Source organism: Narcine bancroftii, chromosome 8, assembly GCF_036971445.1.
Source record: "Narcine bancroftii isolate sNarBan1 chromosome 8, sNarBan1.hap1, whole genome shotgun sequence".
Taxonomy (NCBI): Eukaryota; Metazoa; Chordata; class Chondrichthyes; order Torpediniformes; family Narcinidae; genus Narcine; species Narcine bancroftii.
The window spans coordinates 173,779,225-173,795,108 of NC_091476.1; the positions used below are offsets into that span (position 1 = coordinate 173,779,225).

The window sequence follows — 15,884 nt, forward strand, 5'->3', positions numbered from 1 at the left end:
TACAGCAAGTCAGACAAGAATTGGTTTCGGCTGTTAAGTGACAAATGACTTTCAATGTACAAATTTAACCAAGATAATTTAACACTTTGCTCTTCAATTCGTTGTCATTCCTAAATACCCGTCTACCATCTCACATTGCAAAGATCACTTCATCCGGCAACTAGCGAACTTATAAAGTTTAAATTCGAATCCTGGTCACTGGCGCCTCGTTAACCATGCCGCTGTCAAAATTAGTACCCCCAAAAAAGTTTACAGAGAAAGCCTTACTAATATACAATACTAATAAAGACTTTTACTAGGCAAGGACAGGGAGGCACTTCAGTTGAGGCTCTCCAGCAGCAACCTGCATCAGCTGGCTCTTCATCCTGGTCAACACAACTTTATTCAAACAGCTTCTGCAGGCGAGGCACAACCAGGCCGCTCTGTTGTCTGAAAGTTTGCCCCCATCTTCACCAAGGGGTTGAGTTGGGTTCAGAGAACAGTTACTTTTACAATTTTAAGCTTTTATTTAAATTTGTATTTATTCTTATTTTAATTTAGATCCTTAATTTTTTTCTGCCAGTCACTTGGGGTTGCCTGAATTACACTTCCATTTGGAAAAAAAACACTATGGTATACACAAAATTACCCCAATAGACAAAAATATTCAAAGATAAATACCCAGTTACAGATGGCGAAATAAAGAGTTCAGTGAATGAAATAGCACAATAATGCAAACAGGTCTTTCTGTGGTTCCATAGTAGGTTTGGCTAGTATGGGGAGGTTAGTATTTAGAGGTGGTTTGGGGTGATTGTTGGAGCAGGTTGCACACAAACATTTTAAAACAGAGTTTTTGCAGGACTTTTGCAGAGTGCTATTTTGCAAAAGGCAACAAAGTAGCAACATACAGCAGCAGCTTGTCTGGAAGAGCATGTGATTTTTGCAGGCAGAAGCAGAACAGCTTTGCTCTCAGAGAGGGAGGGAGGGAGGGAGTGAGAGAGGAGACAGAAACTTCGGCTCCGGAGGAACAAGCTGGCAAACTTTGGAAGACTGCCTGGTCAAAGGAGAAGAATGGCTGTCTGAAATGAACTCTGTGGTGACCTGAAAGAAAGAGGATCATCTGGAGAACCTGAGGGGGGCAAGTTTCGTCAGCAAGATTGATTAAAAAGGAATTAGGTGCAGATGTCCTGGAACAAAAGGAATCTCTCTCTGAAAACTAACAAGAACTTTCCTGAGTGGTAACCATTTGCCTGTTAAGCACCAAAGCCTGGCAAACTTTATTAATGCTAACTTCTATGCACAGTACAAGAATTGCCTGCAACCAGTGACATTGGACTTTTCTACACCTAGGTACACATTACACACACGTGCGCTTAGAGTTAGAGGCGGGGGGGTTAAGTAAGTTGACAGTAATAAGTTAAAGTTTGATTCTGTTTTCATGTGCAAAGATAATTAAAAGCAACTTTTGTTTAAGTAACCCCTTTGTTGTGGTGTATATCTATTGCTGCTGAGTTTTGGGATCCTCTGGACTCTGTAACAGTAGCAATGAGAAAAGGTTGTGACTATGATGTTGGGGGGTTCCTTTATGATGGTGGCTGCCTTCCTAAGGCAGCAGCTTACATACATCTTCAATGCATGGGAGGTGATGGGCTTGGCAAAGCTTGCTACTTTCTGCAGACTTCTGTGTTCCAGGGGACTTGGATTACCAAACCAAGCCATGATGCAACTAGTCAGCATACTTTCCACAGTTCACCTGCAGAATCAGATGCTGGATCTAATCAGTTAAGGGTTAATATTGAAAGCCAAGAATCTGCAGTTGCTGGAATCTTGAACAGAATTGCTGGTGAGACTTGGTAGGTCAGGAAGTATTTATGGAGAAGATAGTTAATGCTTCAGTTTGGGACTGGTCCAAATGAATTTGAATACAGGGAAGTTGGTAGAGAAATTGGGGAAATTGTCAAGTTTTGCATGGGACAAGAGGAAGCACCAATGCAATGATTGATGAAGTGAATAAAGAATTAAGAGGTGGTACTGGCACGTTTGGAACATGAACAGTTCTTTGTAGTCTTTCTGGACCTAGCTCAGGAGACAAATGATCTACAGATGTAATATTACAAACCTAAGACTCTCAGAGCTACCTGGACTAAACCTCTAAACTCAATCTGCTGAAGGAAATTAGTTGGCAAGAAGAATTTTATTCCAAAATGTTGACCAGATTGTTTAGCTTCAGATTCCAGCATTTGCAGATTCCAGCATTTGCAGACTCCCGCATTCTCCACCTTTACCTACCCTTATTCTAGCAAGGATACTGCCTCCTTCAATTCCTGTCTCTGCCACAACTGTTCCCACATTGAGGCCTTCAACACAAAGACATCTGAAATATCCTCCAAGAAGCATGACATCCCTCCCACCACTGTCACTGCCTTACCCACATATCCACTATTTCACGCACCTCCAGTCTCACCTCCACCTCCCCTCAAACACAACAAAGATCAAGTTCCCTTGAGTCCTCCCTTTTACCCCAATGGTCCATCCGGCACATGTCTTCAATCAATTATGAGGAGATTCAACCGCCCATGTGTGCTGCTTCTTGCAGGGATTACTCTCTTCCCACCCATCCACTCCTTTTGGCACTTCCCACTGCCATCGCAGCATGTGTAAAACGTGTTCCTAATTCTCCTCCCTCACCTTCATTAAGGGCCCTAAGGAGAACTGCCAGGTGAGAAAAAATTTGCATGCATCTCATCCAACATAATCTATTGCATTCGATGCTCTGGACCTGGCCTCCTCTATATCAGCAAGGCCAAGTACAATTGGGCAACCACTTTGACGAGCTCATGCACTGGGTATTCACATGCCAGCTGGATCTTCTAGTTGCCAGCCATTTTTATTCCTTTCACCATTGCCACTCAAACCAGTCTATCCTCTGCCTCAATTGACAGGGTGAGGCCAAACATAAACTTCCAATAACAGCATATAATATTCCATGATAGTAGCTGAAAACCCAATGGCATGAACATCTTCTAATTTCATTGGGGTGGAACAGTTAGCATTGAGATTAGCACAATGCTATTACAGCACCCGCACCCTGAGTTCGAACCCAGCGCTGTAAAGACTTTGTACGTTCTCCCCATTTCTGCGTGGGGTTCCTCCAGGTGCTCTAGTTTCCTCCCTCCCTTCAATATGTACAGGGGTTGTAGGTATTGGAGTATGGATTAATGGTCTGAAAGGGCCCGTTACCCACTATATGTGTATGTCACCCCTATCCAGTTCCATTGCTTCCATCTATTAGCTGCTCCTGTGGTCAGACAACCCTGACCCTCCATGCCCATGGTCTCCTCCCCTCTCTATCCAGAACCCTGTTACCTCTTAGCCCCTCTCTAGTCCTCCCACTCTCCTCAACAACCCCCCCAAAACTCTCCTCTTAAGGCACACTACCTCTTGTGTCTTGAAATAGTCCCATCCAAAATACTGACTGCCCACTTGATGCCTGACTTTGAGTTCCCCCCCAGCTTCTCTTTGATTCCACAAGAGAAAACTAGTGAATGTTTTGAACTAAGACTTTCAGAACCACCACCCCCCCTTGCTAACATTCCACGAGTCAATGTGCCAGATTAACGTTCATGCTCTTTGGGGGGGGGGGGGGTTGTAATGCCCTGGCATTGCTTGGCAGTCAAGTAACAAAGAAGAAATGCATCTCAATCAATGTAGTAGATGGTACTTAGAAGTGTATTTCAAGGCTTAGTGCTTAAGCATCAGCTGTTCATAACAAATTATTTAGATATGGCAATATTTTCAAGTCTGCAGACATCATTGCTGTACTCCTTTTGTAGATGAGATAGGCCATGTACTGTCAGCAGGATGTAAAGCTGCTGAAGATGGAGTGGTGAAGGCTTATGGCAGCAATCATTGACTACTAATTCAAGAGATGGAAGCAATGCTATACACATACAAATTAACACCGTCAATATTTTGGAAGATGGAAAATTTAATTGAAAGTCACAAAATTTTGACAAAGCCAGGAAGACCAAATGTCAGGGGTTGGAGAGTGCAGAATGAGAGCAAAAAATTTTTGGAGTAAGACAAGAAATGTCTTCAATTGGTGTGGTGAACCTAGCGCAAACAATAATGGTGATAGTGGGCATCCCTGCCGCGTTGACCTGCTTAAGTTAAATTGCTTTGATACATGTCCATTTACTGTCACTTTCGCTAACGGTCCCTTATATAATGCTTTAATCCAATTAATATACTTCTCCGGTAAACTGAATTTTTGCAATACTTTGAACAAGTAATTCCATTCTACTCTGTCGAAGGCCTTCTCTGCGTCTAAAGCAACTGCTACTGCCGGTGCTTTATTTCCTTCTACTGCATGAATTAAGTTAATAAATTTACAAATATTGTCTGTTGTGCGTCTTTTTTTGATAAATCCAGTTTGGTCTAAATTTACCATTTTCGGTACCTGTTCTGCTAATCTGTTCGCTAATAGTTTAGCTATTATCTTATAATCTGTGTTTAGCAGAGATATTGGTCTATATGACGCTGGTGAGAGTGGATCTTTCCCTTGTTTTAGTATCACTGTAATTATTGCTGTTTTACATGAATCTGGTAAGTTTTGTGTCTCATCAATCTGGTTGATTACATCCAGGAGGGGCGGTATTATTAGGTCTTTAAATGTTTTGTAGAATTCTATTGGGAGTCCATCCTCTCCTGGTGTCTTATTATTTGGTAAATTTTTTATTATCTCTTGTATTTCTACTGTTCCAAATGGTTCTGTTAATTTATTTTGTTCCTCTATTTGTAGTTTTGGTAGTTCAATTTTAGTCAAAAATTCATCTATTTTCCCTTCTTTCCCTTCGTTTTCGGTTCGGTATAATTGTTCATAGAATTCTCTGAAGTTTTCCTTAATTTCTTTTGGATTATATGTAATTTGTTTGTCTTTTTTCCTTGTTGCCAATACCATTTTCTTAGTTTGCTCTGTCTTAAGCTGCCATGCTAAGATTTTGTGTGTTTTTTCACCTAGTTCATAATATTTCTGTTTTGTCTTCATTATATTCTTCTCCACCTTATATGTTTGTAATGTTTCATATTTTATTTTTTTATCCGCCAATTCTCTTCTTTTGGTTGTATCTTCCTTTATTGCTAATTTTTTTTCTATGTTTATTATTTCCCTTTCCAACTGCTCTGTTTCCTGGTTATAGTCCTTCTTCATCTTGGTTGCATAACTTATTATTTGCCCTCTAATGAATGCTTTCATTGCGTCCCATAGTATAAACTTATCTTCCACTGATTCCGTATTTACTTCAAAGTACATTTTTAATTGTTTTTCAATAAATTCTCTAAAATCCTGTCTTTTAAGTAGCATGGGGTTTAATCTCCATCTATACATTCTTGGAGGGATGTCCTCTAGCTCTATTGCCAATAACAGGGGTGAGTGGTCCGATAATAGTCTAGCTTTATATTCCGTTTTCCTAACTCTCCCTTGAATGTGGGCTGATAACAGGAATAGGTCTATCCTTGAGTATGTTTTATGTCTAGTCGAGTAGTATGAGTATTCCTTTTCTTTTGGGTTTTGTTTCCTCCATATGTCCACAAGTTTCATTTCTTGCATTGATTTAATTATAAATTTGGTTACTTTGTTCTTCCTGTTAATTTTTTTCCCCGTTTTATCCATATTTGGATCCAAATTCAGATTGAAATCCCCTCCTATTAGTATGTTCCCTTGCGTATTAGCTACCTTCAAAAAGATATCTTGCATAAACTTTTGATCTTCTTCGTTAGGTGAATATATATTAAGTAGATTCCAAAGCTCTGAATATATCTGACATTTTATCATAACATATCTCCCTGCTGGATCTATTATTTCCTCTTCTATTTTAAATGGCACATTTTTGCTAATTAATATAGCCACTCCTCTTGCTTTTGAATTATACGATGCTGCTGTTACATGTCCTACCCAATCTCTCTTTAATTTCTTGTGCTCCAATTCAGTTAAGTGTGTTTCTTGGACAAATGCTATATCTATTTTTTCCTTTTTCAGTAAATTTAGTAGTTTCTTCCTTTTAATTTGGTTATGTATTCCATTAATATTTAGAGTCATATAGTTCAGCGTAGCCATTTTATATTTTGTTTATCTTCTCTTTCCGTTTTTCCATCATTACCTTTCCTCCTTTTCCATTTCTGTTTTCTTATTTTCAACTCTTTACCAGACAACATTCCTACAACATCCAACATTTTCCTTATTCTCCTATTTCTATCTTCTTTATCCCCAATCTCCCCTTCCCCTCCTGAGTTGCCCTTTATCCCTTGTCGGACAACCACATCTCCCCTCTCCATTTGGATTTGCGAATCCACTCGCAAGCGTCAACTGATTTTGCAGTGACCGCTCTTTTCCCCCACCCAGCCCCCCCCAGAAAAGATTTCGCTTTTTATATGTCACAAAGGTCACTCTTTTAATTCCCTCCTTATTCTCTCTATTCCATTACCTTCTCTTATTAATTCTTGTCTATACTCTCTATGTTTTCCTCTAATTACAGATACTTTCACATATGCCCATTGTCTCTATTCACTCTTATACCTCTTTACCCGCATACATATCAATCGTGGTCATTTTTACCCTCCTTACCCTTCTTCATCCCTCAGTCTATTTTTGTCTTTACCCACATACATATCAATCGTGATAATTTTTGCTCTCATTACCCGTCTTCATCCCTCAGTCTATTTTTGTAATTGTTCTGCAAATTTTCGTGCTTCTTCTGGATCCGAGAATAAAAGACAGGGAATATAAAATCAGTCTGTTTGCGGATGATGTGATAGTGTACTTAACAGAACCAGAACTATCAATAAAAGAACTATATAAGAAATTGAAGGAATATGGAGAAGTGTCGGGATACAAGATAAACGTAAATAAAAGTGAAGCAATGCCTATGAATAACGCGGATTTCTCAAAATTTAAGGAGGAATCCCCATTCAGATGGCAAACGCAGGCAATAAGATACCTAGGTGTGCAAATAAACAAAAATCTAGGCCAATTATATAAACTCAATTACAATCCACTAATGAAAAAATTACAGGACGATTTAGAGCATTGGAAAGAGCTACCACTAACACTGATAGGAAGGATAAACTGTATTAAAATGAACATTTTTCCAAGGATACTATACTTATTTCAGGCATTGCCAATACAACTGACAGAAAAATTCTTCAAAGAGTTAAAGAAAATAATAAGGAGATTTTTATGGAGAGGGGGGAAACCGAGGATAGCACTAGATAAATTAACAGAATGGTATAAACAAGGAGGCTTACAATTGCCAAACTTCAAAAATTATTATAGAGCCGCACAATTAAGGTACCTATCAGATTTTTATCAAACAAGGGAAAAACCAGACTGGACGAGACTAGAATTAGATAAAATAGGGGAAAAGATACCTGAACACATATTATATAAATGGGACGAAAAATTGGTACAACATAGAACTTCTCCAGTATTACACCATCTCCTCAATATATGGAAGAAGATTCATGTAGAAAGAAATAAAATAAATTACCAAATACCAAAACTAATATTGACGCAAAATAAGCTACTCCCTTTTACAATAGACAACCTTGCCTTTAGAAAATGGGAAAAAAAAGGGATTAAAAGAATAGAAAATTGTTTTTCAGGAAGTAGATTCTTATCCTTTGAACAAATGAGAGATAAGTACAATATAACTGGAGATACAGCGCTGGCATATTACCAACTGAGATCCTACTTGAAAGATAAATTAGGAAGCAACTTGAGTTTACCAGAGGGAAGTAACCTTGAATATGTGATTACAGATACAATGTTAATCAAAAGATTTATAAAAAATATGTATATTAAACTGCAAGAAAAGGAGAATGAGGAAACAAATGGTAAAACTAAACAAAAATGGGAACAAGATTTAAATATAAAGATAAAAAAGGAAACATGGGAGAAGTTATGCTCTGGAACGATGAGAAATACAATAAATACGAGGCTGCGTATGATACAATATAATTGGTTACACAGACTATACATTACACCGCAAACGTTAAATAAATGGGACCCAACAGTATCTGATAGATGTTTTCGATGTAAAAAAGAAAGGGGAACAACAATTCATGCAATCTGGACATGTGAGAGAGTAGAAAAATTTTGGGATGATCTCAATCAGATATTAAATAAAATAACAGAAAACAATATACCAAAGAATCCAGAGATCTTTCTCCTAAGTAACATAAAAAATAAAGAATTTGGAATTGACTTGGAAGATGCACAAAAAAGATTTGTCAAGATAGCCCTAGCCGTAGCAAAAAAATGTATTATGTCAACCTGGAAAATGGAAGATAATTTGAAAATACAACAATGGTATATAGAAATGAATAAATGTATTCCATTAGAAAAAATAACATATAGTTTAAGAAATAATATTGAAATATTCGAACAAGTATGGGAGCCTTACATTAAATACAATAGCGAAAACCTACCGGGAACAAACATTACCTAAGTTGATGGAAGGAGAAGAAAAGAAAAGAATGGACTAAGTAGAATTTCTGGTGTATTTTTGTTGAATGACAACATTGTCTAACTGAATTAATGCAACCTAGATTGTATACCTAAAATGGATGAGAGGGGGGGGGTGGGGGGGTGGCTTGGGAGGAGGGAGGGGGGAGGGAGAAAAAGTCACTGTAAATGTGTGGAAAAGAAAAAGTGTACATCATGGCTATTGTGATTTATGGTGTGAAAAATAAAAAATTTAAAAAAAAAAATAAAAAAATTGGTGTGGTGAACCTGTGGAATTTTCTTCTGGAGTGGTGTATTTTCCGAATTACTTAATATATTTGAATTGATTTTTTTTTAAAAAAAGGAGATAGATTTCTTAGCATAAAAGGCATCGAGGTATGCAAGAGAACCAAACTTCGTTGTTGACAGATGATCAGCCATGTTTACAATAATGGCAAAATCTAACAGAAGCTTTGATTTTAAGTGTGTGACATTCCAAAACATTCAACAAAAAATGGCAAATAAATATTAAAAATTTAGTTATTAAAAATCTTGCAAGTCAAGAGCTTAAATTTAAGAACACTACTGCAAGAATTAAAAAAAATTTAAACAGTTTAAACAAATCTTTGAGAAGATTTACCAGAATGTTACCTGGAGTACAGGGAGAAATTGGGCAGATTAGGTCTTTATTCTTTGGAGCGTAAAGGTTGAGTGGGGATTTGATAGAGGTATTTAAGATTATGAAAGGGATAGACAGAGTGGATATGGATAGAATATTTCCGTTAAGAGTAGGAGAGATTGAAACAAGAGGACATAAGTTAAGAGTTAAGGGGCAGAGGTTTAGAGGTAACATGAGGGGGAACTTCTTTACTCAGAGAGTGGTAGCGGTGAGGAACAAGCTTCTGGGAGAAATAGTGGCGGCAGAGTCAATTTTATTATTTAAGAAAAAGCTGGACAGGTATATGGATGAGAAGAAGGTGGAGGGTTATGGTCATTGTGCAGGTAGGTGGGACTAGAGAGGAGTGTTTGGTTCGGTGCGGACTAGAAGGGCCTAATGGTCTGTTTCCTTGCTGTAATTGTTATGTATATGTTATGTTTAAAAGTGCAAGCTACTTAATGCACACCCTTGTAGCAGTTCATTTCCTTTAAGTCAGGGGTGTCAAACTCAAATTCACGGAGGGCCAAAATTAAAAACTTGGACTAAGTAGAGGGCTGAACTAAATATTTATTGAAAATTTTCAACAACATCTGCATGTTTTCTCTTCTTTCAACATATGTAATGTTAAACTTTTTCTTATTAAAATAAATGTTTAATAATAGTTTTGGATAAACTCTTTCCCGAAGCATTAACAAATGAGAAATAAAATATTCAATAAATAATATTTCTCTATAGAGGATTTGTCAAATGTTGCTAGTGTGCTGTCGAATAGTAAAATCTGAGGGCTATTGAGAATTTGGGAGAATAACATGATCCCTGAAACAATCAAAAGGGTGACTGATTGTGGGCATGAACTCTCGCAGGGTTATTTGCCATGCCCTTTTCCCATTGGTACAGATATTCTTTGATTTACACACTTTTCAAGTTTTATGCCTAATGAGCTTGTATCCAGGTGCAGGACCATTTTTAACCTGGAATATATTTATCACTGTGACGTGAAACTATTGGAAGATCGTTTTATCCTGAGATTAAAGTTCATAATCCTTACTCAGGCCTGTGTGCGGGAGGGCGGGGTTTGCGGGCGATCGGGTTGGACAACGAGTGCGGGGGCATCGGTTCTCGCTGCAGGGCGGCATCTCAGCGGATCAGCGGCCCCGTCACCGTGAGTCGCGGGTCGGCCTGCGGCAGGGAGGGGGAATGGGCAATGGTCCTGGCGAGGTCAGGCCCCCCCTGAGTTTCTGCTGGACCCCTCTTGACCTGCTGAGTTTCTCTCGGATCCCCCTTTGACCTGCTGAGTTTCTCCCGGACCCCCCTTGACCTGCTGAGTTTCTCCCGGACCCCCCTTGACCTGCTGAGTTTCTCCCGGACCTCCCTTGACCTGCTGAGTTTCTCCCGGACCCCCCTTGACCTGCTGAGTTTCTCCCGGACCCCCTTGACCTGCTGAGTTTCTCCCAGACCCCCTCCCCTTGACCTTCTGAGTTTCTCCCGGACCCCTCCCCCTTGACCTGCTGAGTTTCTCCCGGATCCCCCTTTGACCTGCTGAGTTTCTCCCGGACCCCCCTTGACCTGCTGAGTTTCTCCCGGACCCCCCTTGACCTGCTGAGTTTCTCCCGGACCCCCCTTGACCTGCTGAGTTTCTCCCGGACCCCCTTGACCTGCTGAGTTTCTCCCAGACCCCCTCCCCTTGACCTTCTGAGTTTCTCCCGGACCCCTCCCCCTTGACCTGCTGAGTTTCTCTCGTACCCCCCTTTGACCTGCTGTGTTTCTCCCGGATCCCCCTTTTCTTTCCGTGCCGGTGTCCCAGGACCTTTCCAGGGCAGTCTCCGCACTCAGGACTGTGCTGGGATCCCGGTCAGCGGTGGAGGAGCAGGTGAGCGCGGCTAATCCCGATCCAGCCCACGCCACTCCCAAGATTGGCGGGGGGTTCCACCCTACCTGCCCGACCAGCTTCGCTCTCCATGTGTACTCCGGGCACCCGCCGCTGGTCCGGTGGGAAGGCGCAGGGCGGCCGGCACCCCCATCGCCCGGCAGGGAGCCCCAATCTTCCCTCCGGCGTCCCGACTCCATCTGCAGCTCCAAGAAACGCTGTGCCACTGGGGTTCCGGGCGCTTGGAAGCGGCCTTGGCTTCCCCTGACACCGGCCAGGCCGCGCTGCGGTGGGGGTGTGGGCGGGGGGACATGACAGCGTGTTTATAAAACCACCCACCACTACTTTTCAAGGACCAGGATTTTTCTCTCTCTCTCTCACCCTGGGACACAGCGGTCACTGTGCATGCGCTATACTGGCGCGGCGGCCAGCGGGCCACCTCTAATACATTTTTGATATGATCTTGCGAGCCAAATATAATTATATCGTGGGCCAATTTTGGCCCGCGGGCCAGAGTTTGACATGTGTGCTTTAAGTGTTCATGGTCCTGGTCTAATACAGTGGTGATTCACTGAAGTGCTCAACACAAGTGTAAGAATATTGCCACCTGGTCACACGACCAGAATGTAGTTGGGAAATCATCAAAGAACGGGTGGCAAAATCAGAAATTCAATAGTTGCACAGAAGCCCAAATACAGCATTCCCCTGCCAAGACCAGCTTTAGCTTGATAATCTAACAAACACTTTCTTGTCTTCAACATCTCTCAATCATTCCTCTCTCCGTCCCTTTTCTATAAAAAGGAGCCCCACTCTGTTCAGTTATACCTGCAGGTTCTGGTATAGCTTTATAAATCAGTTTTTGCACTTGTGCTCATGTTTCTATATCATTTTTATCAGACAAAGATTAAGGCTTAAACATGATTTTGTTTTTATCTTGCTATAAATAAATCAAAGCGCTTGATTTGCTTAATTCATGTGCTTATTAGGCATTGCCCCTTTAAGGGACCATACTCTATTCTGAAATGGTGCTTTACAAAGACTGTACCAGCAACCTGATTCAGTAAAGGGTTTTTTTTAAATTGTTCATGCACAGTACAACTTCTTGAAGGGGGGAGGGAAGTCAGTGTTATTGGCTTACTTCAAGAAACATTTCAACCACAACCATCTTCATGAAGTCATGAAATAAATATTTCTTGGATAGTCATGTAGGATTACTCTGTATCAATGGCCAAACTGGAATGGAACCAGTATTTCAACATGCTGATAGAGACATGCAATTGGATTTCTCATGAACAGAGAGAGCAAGAGAGCGTGTGCGAGATGTGCATCTACAAACATGCTCCCAATAAAAAAAATGTCATCTTACCACACAGCTCTAGCAGTAATCACAGAGGTTATCCTTGCAGGAAATGCTCCATACAGGTAATTACACAGTCCTAGAGTCTAAACAGAGAAAAAAAATCAAACATACAATACTGGGAGCAACACACCAACTTAAACATTACTTCAATCATAAAAGGTAGTTTGTGGGTCTCAATGTGATTCTATTTCCTCTGAGTGGATGGAAAGATTCTCCAGATATCATCCGGTCAATCAGCACCTTATGGAGTCAGTTAAGTTTGTCAAGATGATTATGAAGCCTTGTCCCAGCTCTTTGGCACATCAAAAGTATAAATGGAATCACCTTAGATTTGGAATTTAAACAAAAAAAGCATTTTTATCATATGAAATGCATCTGAGCATTGAACAAAATGCTCTTTTGCATTTGAGAATAATAGCTAGAAGATCCAATGCAATTGAAGAATTGTTTTATATATCAGCTCCTAAATAAAAAAAAGCATAAGAACGGACTTCCAATTCCTCAAATTACGCTGGATTAATAATGTAAAAAAGTCACAAGTGAGATACAAGAACTAGAAGTTTGCCTTGAGAAGGAAGTAACAAAATGGGTGAAAGAAACAGCACCGTTGACAATGCATAGGGTGAAGCCACGGAACTTGATGCCCAAGCATTGTAGAGGCAGCAAAGCGATCAGACATACAAAAAGTGGAGCAAACAATAGATGAAGGAAACCAGTGGGTAGAGCAGCATCCATGGGTCGAAATGTGCAACATGAACTTCAATATTATTATTTATCTATGATGATGGAGACGAGTAAAGCAAATCAATCACCAGGGCGTACAAACTCAATGTCTGATTAAATTACGCAACCTGCTCCATTGGAAGTGCAGAATTTTACAAGAAAATTCAGGATACAGTATAAATTTCAGTTTGGATTGCTGCAAAGAAAAAAACGAGAATTGCGAAGCTTTCCATCACCGCAGGTGGGATTGGTTTTCAAGTCACTCCCACCTGTTGCACATTAAATGACAGATTGAACACAATGATATGTCAAGGACCATTTGGCTTTTTCATATGAATTATGAACAAAATGGAACTTGCTTTTTCTTTCAACTACAATTCCTGTATTCTTGTGCTGTATTCATATTTTAGCATGTTAAAACTTCAAGAGGAGTACTATCGTGGAATTACATCGGTCAAAATCCTTACTCATAACACAATCCGTGCACAAAAGATCAGCTTGATGCAGGTAATATCTCCTTTGGGTAACATTGGTAATATCCTCAGGAGTTGGAGGAGGAATCAGTCATACCTTCAGCCCACTTGCCAACCAAAATGTCTGAACCACTCAAAGTTACCCCCTCAGGTTTGTGTTAAATCTCTCACCTTAAACCCACATCTTCCAGTAATCGCTTCCCCTTGTCTGGGTGAAAGACTCTGTGTTCACCTAATCTGTTCATCCTCAAGGGGTCACAGGAATAAAGCCCCAGTCTGCTCAACCTCTCCCTGTAGCTCAGATTTTCTCCACACTTCCCCCCACCCCCCCCCCCCCCAAGTCTTGGCAGCATCCTCTTAAAACTTCTCTGCAGATTGGCATCTTTCCAATAGCTGGTGATCAAAACAGAATACAATCTCAAATTGGGCCTCACCAACATCTTGTACAAATGCAATATGACCTCACAACTTTGATTCTCAATACTCTTAACTGATGAAGGTCAATGTGCTGACTAACCCATCCATGTGTGACACTACTTTCAAGGGACTGTACTAGATCCCTACTATTCACATTAGACCTCCAAAAAAATTGCAACCTCACGTTTCTTGGTATTAAATTCAATCAACTATTCTTTTGGCCACCTTTCCAACCGACCAAGACCCTGCTGCAATTTTTGACCACCGTCTTCACTATCTACAATATCGAGCACTTTAGTGTTCCCTGCAAACTTGGCCATCATTGCCACGTACACTTTCATCCAAGTCAATGATAGAGATAAACAGCAGTGGCCCAGCATCGAATCATGTGAAATAGCACTAGTCACCAGCCTCTATTGGGAAAAACTTTTCACCATCACCTACAATTAAGCCAATTTTCTGCTATCTCACCTTAGATCTCATGTGATCTAACCTTTCAGAGCACAAAGCCTAACCCTAACCCAAACAATGAGATTTTGAAGGAAATTAGTGGGTAAGGCAGCATACTTGGGGAGAAATGGTCAGTCAACATTTCAGGTCAGGACCCTTAATCAAGACAAAAGAGGAAAGAAACTAGGGGAGGGGAAATCGACATTTATTGAAGAAGACATTACAGATGTCCTGGAGCACAAATTAACATTGTGACAAATAACTGGTGAGAAATACAAGTAGAAGAGGAAGTCAGGCAGCATGGTTGACGTAGCAGTTAGCACAACACCTATATAGCACCTGCAATTGGGACTGGAGTTCGAATCCCACACTGTCCATAAGGACTTTGTACGTTCTCCCTGTATCGGAGTGAATTTTTCCCTGGGGGCTCGGGTTTCCTCCCACTGTTCGAAACATACCGGGGTGTAGGTTCATTGGGAGGCATGGACTTGTCGGCTCCAATTTTTAAAATTGAGAATGGTGCTCTGGCCAGTCCGTGGTAGAAAATGAAAACCTCACTCAACAAAACCTAATAAGAATTATTTTTTTCTGGAGCAGCTGAAAGTTTTGTCCCCAAGAATAGTGAGCCACTGTCTGTCACAAATAACTTGTTCTAATCAAGAAATATACAGATGAGAATACATAGTCAATGTTGAATAGAGCATACCAACACATTCCTTTTGAACTTTAGCACAGCAAAAAAAATTTCAATCCTTAAGAAAATTCCCAAATGCTGGAACAAATTATGAAATTACTAAGGAATCAAGTCAGTTCTTTACTCAAGAAGAGTTTTATAAAATCAAAATACCTTAACCACGTAATTTTAATACTTACGTGCTCTGTCTAATTCTGCATAATTTTGTGATCCATGGACGAGGATGAAATAGGTTCAAAGTAATTAACTCACTTTCCCTACCTACCATACCAGTGCCCAGGAGTAAAAAAAAATCACCCAGGCAGCTGCAGCTGTTCGTAATAAATGTTGTCCTCTTCTCCCATCTAAACGAAGCCAGTTTATTTCCAAGACCAATGGATTATTTGCACACTCTTGGTCTGGCAGTAACAGGCAGCGATAACACATCACAGTTTTGTTAATGTCATAGAAACCACATGGACTTAAATATTTGATGCAATGAAGCTTGAAAGAACAGGACCAGCTGTCCCATATTTACATACTCGATGCATCAAGGTCAAATCCCAACAAATTTGTGCAAGGACAGACAGATAGGATAGGCTCAAATGGACACCTCTTTTCCCTCATCTGTGTGTCAATTCAGAATGTTAACTGGAGAAATCATTGATCGTTAACCCTTGTGCACATCACACAATAATTGTTACAGCCATTTCCAAAATTTTACCAACACAAATAAATATATTGCAATATCTTATCCTAATGCAATTTAATGTGCAATATTAAA

The 15,884-nt window shown here is 40.2% G+C and overlaps 1 protein-coding gene across 6 annotated transcripts in view; it reads right to left on the reverse strand.

The window, feature by feature from the left end:
* The window catches only part of thrap3a (thyroid hormone receptor associated protein 3a), a 200,971-nt gene that overhangs the window by 63,160 nt on the left and 121,927 nt on the right, over positions 1–15,884 (reverse strand). For all 6 annotated transcript variants that reach the window (XM_069895874.1, XM_069895872.1, XM_069895868.1 and 3 more), the window contains one exon: positions 12,371–12,447. The gene's annotated coding sequence lies outside the window, so the exon portion shown is untranslated. The remainder of the gene's footprint in view (positions 1–12,370; positions 12,448–15,884) is intronic.